Below are 6068 nucleotides of genomic sequence, written 5' to 3' on the forward strand. Positions count from 1 at the left end.
GGCCCCAGAAATTTAAATCTTGGTTTAAAAGCTTGACACATCTGTTAAACTATGCCTGCGGAGATGTTGATTGGTAATTTTTTTAAAATTAAGGTTTTATATTTATTGTTTGACAATCCAATATATGAGTGAGAGAGTTCAGAGGAAAACACACATACACTATAAATTTGGGAATTGTCAAGTTATATAGTATAAAATTACAAGGAACTTTATAATATTACCTGCATCTTTAAGAAAGGTGTTAGTTATAAATCTTCTAGAATTTCTTGATATTGTGTAGCAAATGTGTTTTTAGATTATATTGTCTATTGTATTAGGATAAATAGTATATTCTTTTTAAGAATTATGGTAAAGTACATATAAAATTTACTATCTCAATCATTTTTAAGCATACTGTTCAGTAGTGTTAATTATATTCACACTATGAAATCAACCTTCAGAAGTTTTTATTTTGCAAAACTGAAACTGTGTGCCCATCAAACTCCCCATTCTTCCCTACCTTCTACCTCTGACAACCACCATTCCACTTTCTGAGTCCGACGACTCTAGATAACTCATATGAGTGAAATCAAACTGTGTTTTTGTTTCTGTGGTTGACTTATTTCACTTAGTGTAATCTCAGGTTTCGTTCATGTTTTAGAGTGTGTCAGAATTTCCTTCTTTCTTAAGACTGAGCAATATTCCAATCTGTGCACCCTATTCTGCATTGTTTATCCATTCTTCCATCAGTGGGCATTTGAGTTCTTCCACCTGTTGGCTACAATGCTCCTAGGACTCTGCTTTCAATTCTTTTATACATATATCCATTCAGATATGTGATTGCTGGCTCATCTGGTAATTCTACTTGTAATTTTTGAGGCACCACTGTACTGTTTCCCAGGAATGTTATACCATTTTACATTCCCACCACCAGTGCACACATGCTCCAGTTTCACCACGTCTTTGTCAACACTTGTTATTTTTGATGTCTTTACTTGATTATTTGATAGTAGTGGTCCTAATGATGTGAGGTAATATCTCAATGTGGTTTTTATTTGCATTTCCCTAATGTTAGTGACATTGAGAAACTCTTCTTATGTGTGTAGGCATTTGTATGTCTCCTTTGGAGAAAAGTCTATTCAAGTCCTTTGCCTATTTTTAATTTTTTTTCTTGTTGAGTGGTATATTTTGGATATTGACTCTTTATCAAATATATAATGTCAAAGAATTTTCTCTGACTCTGTAGGTTGCTTTCCCAGTTGATTTCTGTCTCTTCATCCACAGGGTTTTAATTTTAGTGTAGTCCAATTTATCCACTTGTTATTTTTGTTGTCTGTGCTATCTCTAGAACTTGATAAAAAGGTTCTGGAGATTGGTTGTGAATGTACTCAACACCACTAAACTGTATACTTAAAAATGGTTATACAGTACATTTTATGTTACATGTACTTTATGACAATATTTTAATATTTAAGAAATCATTACCAAATTCAATGCCATGAAGTTTCCCCCCATTTCCTCCTGTAAGTTTTATAACTTTAGGTCTTACATTTAGGTTTGATTCATGTGAAGTTAATTTTTTTATATGGTGTAAGGTAAATGTCAAATGACATTCTTTTGCGTGCAGTGTTAGGTGGTTAACACCATTTATGAAAAATTTGCCTTTCCCAATGGAATCGTCTTGGCACTCTTGTTGAAAACCATCTGATCATCCATACATGTGAGAGTTCAAAGTGTATTCTTGACTCCTACAGCTCATTGACTCTCAAGATCATTCTAGTTTCTCTATTAAATGCCTTTTGAGGGTGTCTACTTCTCTTCATTCCTGCCACTTTGCACCCTGGCTTTTATTATCAATTATTTTCTATTTTGTTCTTTTCAAAAAGGTTTTATTGTAATGTTATTCATATATGATCAAATCCACCCACTTAGACTGTACAATTCAATGGTTTTACAAAGTTGTATAACCCTCACTACCATCTAACTTTAGATCAATTTTAGTATTCCTATTATAAACTCTTGACTCACTCCAATCTGTTATCCCACTTGCAGCTAGATTGATCTTTTTAGAATGGGCTAATCTGAGTATGTTTTCCTCTCTTACTTTCCTACACAAAACCCTTCAGTGGTCTACTGTTTTTGAAAATAGACCAAAAATCTTTGATATAGTCTTTATCTGTCTCCTGCCTACCTTTCTAGCTCCATTCCACATCACTCTCCTCCATAGTATGTCACTATGATATAGCCACACCATGTTCTTTCCTTTCCCATGAAATTTTCACATGCTCTTTTCTCTGCCCTCACTCCATCTCTATCACATGCCCAATTTAAGTTACAAGTCAGCTCAAATAACTACTTTCTCAAAGAAGCCTTCCATGACTTCCTTTCTTCCATTCACCCACTCAGTTGAGCTTAGGGTTCCACTATTAGTCCCAGATTTCTTTTCTAGAATAGAAGTTAAACAAGAACAGGTGCTGCCACATCATTGTATCCTCAGTGCTTAGCATGGCACCCGGCATGATACAGACAATTTATCTATTTAACTAATGTTATTGGGTGCCTATTGTTTGCTAAGTAACCTTGTTCCCAAGTGCTAGGGAACAAGATCATAACTTCCTTCATGGAGCTTATGTTGAAAGCAGAGATACATTATAAGTAAATAAATAAATAAAGTAAGTAGGAAAGTAAGTAAATTGTATGTCTGTGGTGTAGGAGTACATTAGATAAGGTGGTCTGCACCAGCCTTCTGAAGAGAAGGATAAAGTGAGGAAGAGATTCGTGTAAAGATCTGGGTGAAGAGCATTTCAGATAGAAGTAATATAGCTACTGCTAGAAGTAGTGCAAAGGTAGTGACCTTAGAATGAGTATGACCTGTTCAAAATGAGCAAGAAAGCTAGGACTAGTGTGGAGAGCAAGACAGAGAGTAGGAGAAGAAACATTTAGGGAGATTATTAGGTCCTTGTAGATCATGGGAGGCATGTAGATTTAAGGAAAACAACAAATTTTTGTTGTGTGACCTAATTCTATTTTCATTTTTAAACAGTCATGGTCACTTTTATTATTTGGGGAAGGGGTGCAAGAGTAGAAGCACCGTGACTGGTAAGGGATTTAGTATGTCCATGCAGGTGGGAGATGATAAGGGTATGGGCTAACACGAGAAGTGGTAAAATAATATGTGTAAGTAAAGCCAGGAGGACATGTTGATGGATTGGATATAAAGGACAAGAGAAAAGGAGGATCCAAAATTTTCTTCATTTTTAAAGCTTGAACAATTGAGGGAATGAATATATATATTTCAATTTCTTTTATACATTCAATCACATATGTCACTTAGCTTGCAAAGTGAATATTCCAACATGTATACATTTCTCACCAGTCCAATTGAGAATACTATACATGTTATCTTCAACAGATAATAACCCATTTCTCTGTCCCATACATGCCTTGCCTCTCTATTTTTGGTTTACTTCTTGACATTAATCACCCTTGGGCTTCTTTAGAAAAAAATATTTGTGCAAAATTCCTGAAATTCAAACCAGCCCACCCCTTTGTTCTTCTCCTTCCTCTTAAAAGTCTGTATAATTTCAGTTTTAGTGGAAAATACAGATTGGTTTAGAGCTGTAACTACATTTCTAAATTGTAGTTCTTCTTCTTTTTTTTTTTTTTAAGAATTACTTTATTTAACTTTATTTATTTAGTTAAATTTGACCAGAGAGGGAGAGGGAGAGGGAGAGGGAGAGAGAGGAAGGAAGGAAGGAAGGGAGGGGAAAGTGAGAAAACAAGCCACCAGGTCCAGGACTCGAACCATGGTTGACCATATGGGAATCCAGTGCTCTTAACCACCACACCACCTGCTGGCCCCAAACTGTAGTTCTTTTAAACCCTGAATAAATGTTCTTTGTTGTTACTTTGTTGGTTTCAGTTAGCTTCATTGACAAATGTAAGATACAAAACTTAAAACTATTAGAAGAAAACATAGGGAAAATGCTTGAGGACATTGGTATCAGTAAAAGTTTTATGAATAGGACATCAAAAGCATAGATAACAATAGTAAAAATAGACAAATAGGACTATATCAAAAGAAGAAGCTTTCATACAGCAAAGGAAATAATCATGAAAGAGACAACCTGCAGAATGGGAGAAAATATTTGCCAACTATTCATCTGACAAAGATTAATAACCAGAATAAACAAGGAACTCAAAAGCAAATAAATAAATAAAATTGAAAATAGGCAAATGATCTGAAAAGACATTTTGCAAAAGAAGAGATCCAAGTGGCCAAAAGCATATGAAAAAATGCTCAACATTGCTAATTATCAGAAAAATGAAATAAAAACCAAAAGATATCTCACCTTAGTTAGACTGTCTGTTATCAAAAAGATTTTAAAAAATGCTGTTAAGCATACAAAGAAAGGGGAACTTTTTATTTTTACAATGTTGTTGGGATTGTAAATTAGTACAGCCACTATGGAAAAGAATACGACGGTTTCTCAAAAAACTTAACATAGAGCTATGACATAATTCAACAATTTCACTATGGGGTATATGAAGGGTCTTCAAAAACTTCATGGGAAATGTGCATTATGATGACAATGCATGGATTTCAAAACTTATTTTTTGCCAAAACATACTTTAATTCCATTTTTATAAGTTTTTTTGGTAGTCTCTTCATATATCAAAAGGAAAGGAAATCAATAGTTAAAGAAATGTCTATTAGCAGAAGAATAGATAATGGAAATGTGATCTGTATTCACACTGGACTTTATTCAGTCACAAAGTGGAATAAACTCTTATCATTTGCACCAACATGGGGATGATTCGGAAATATATTGAGAGAAATAAGCCAAACACAGAAAGCTCAATACCACATTCTCATTTATATGTGGAAGCTGAATAAGTACATCCTATAGAAGTAGAGAGTAAAATAGTAGTTAACATAGGTTGGGAAGGATAGAAAGAGTAAGGGACCAGAAGAGACTAGTTGACAGATACAAATTACAGCTAAATAGGAAAAAATTCTAGAGTTTACAACACTGTAGAGTGACTACATGTAATAATTATTCTATTTCAAAATAGTTAGGAGAGAGGATTACAAATGTTCTCAACACAGAAATGTTGAATGTTTGAAGTGATGAATATGCCAATTACCCTGATTTGATCATTACACATTGCACACATGTTTGGGTAGACACATCTGGAATGTACCTTTTGCCTCTTGCTCTTTGTCCAGCCTCTTATTGCCTGGCACACAGTTTTTATTGGAGGTGGAGCATTTGAGACACTGGTAACAAACATGAGAAAGAAAGTCAAAGTCTAAGGAGGTTGAGCATGAAGATAGGTCTCACAGGGCCAGTGATGGCATTTTGGGAAGCTGCTGTATCAGCTCTGCATTGCTTTGGACTTCTTAATGCAAGCAAGGAAAGAATGGGGAAATAGATTCAAAGTGTTAAATGAAAAACAACTTCAACCATGATTACTATACCCAGCAAGATTATTCTTTATATGGGAAGAAAAGATAAAAACATTCTCGAATAAACAAAACCTGAAAGATTTTACCAACTGCAGACCAGTTCTTCAGGAAGTTCTGAAGGGAGTACTATACAAAGAAAACTAAAGATAGACAGACAGAAATAAGAGAACAAAAAACAACCAAAAATATGGCCAACTTAATGGTAGGGACAAGTCTGGAAATAGTGATAATAACGTTGAATGTTATTGGTTTAAATTTCCCCAATCAGGAGACACAGACTGGGTGAATGTATAAAAAAACAGAAACTCTCCATCTGCTGCCTACAAGAAAACCATCCATCTCATGAATAAAAACATACATAGACTATAAGGGAAGAGCTAGGACCAGCAGTTGGTATAAAGACTATGTCACTGGACTCCCATGTAGTTGACTGTGGTTCAAGTCCCGAAACCGGTTGCTTAAACTCACATCAGGCACATGTGCATGCATGCCCAAGATCCTGAGAGGAGAATGGAGGAGAAGGGATTGTGGCATGTCCATCCCCACTCGGGCGATGACTTCTCGGTTTCTGTCTCTCTGCCTCTCTCTGTCTTTCTGGTGAGTGCACGTGCCCTATAGC

This window comes from Tupaia chinensis, unplaced genomic scaffold (genome assembly GCF_000334495.1).
Source record: "Tupaia chinensis unplaced genomic scaffold, TupChi_1.0 Scaffold143824_1, whole genome shotgun sequence".
NCBI classification, from domain to species: Eukaryota; Metazoa; Chordata; class Mammalia; order Scandentia; family Tupaiidae; genus Tupaia; species Tupaia belangeri.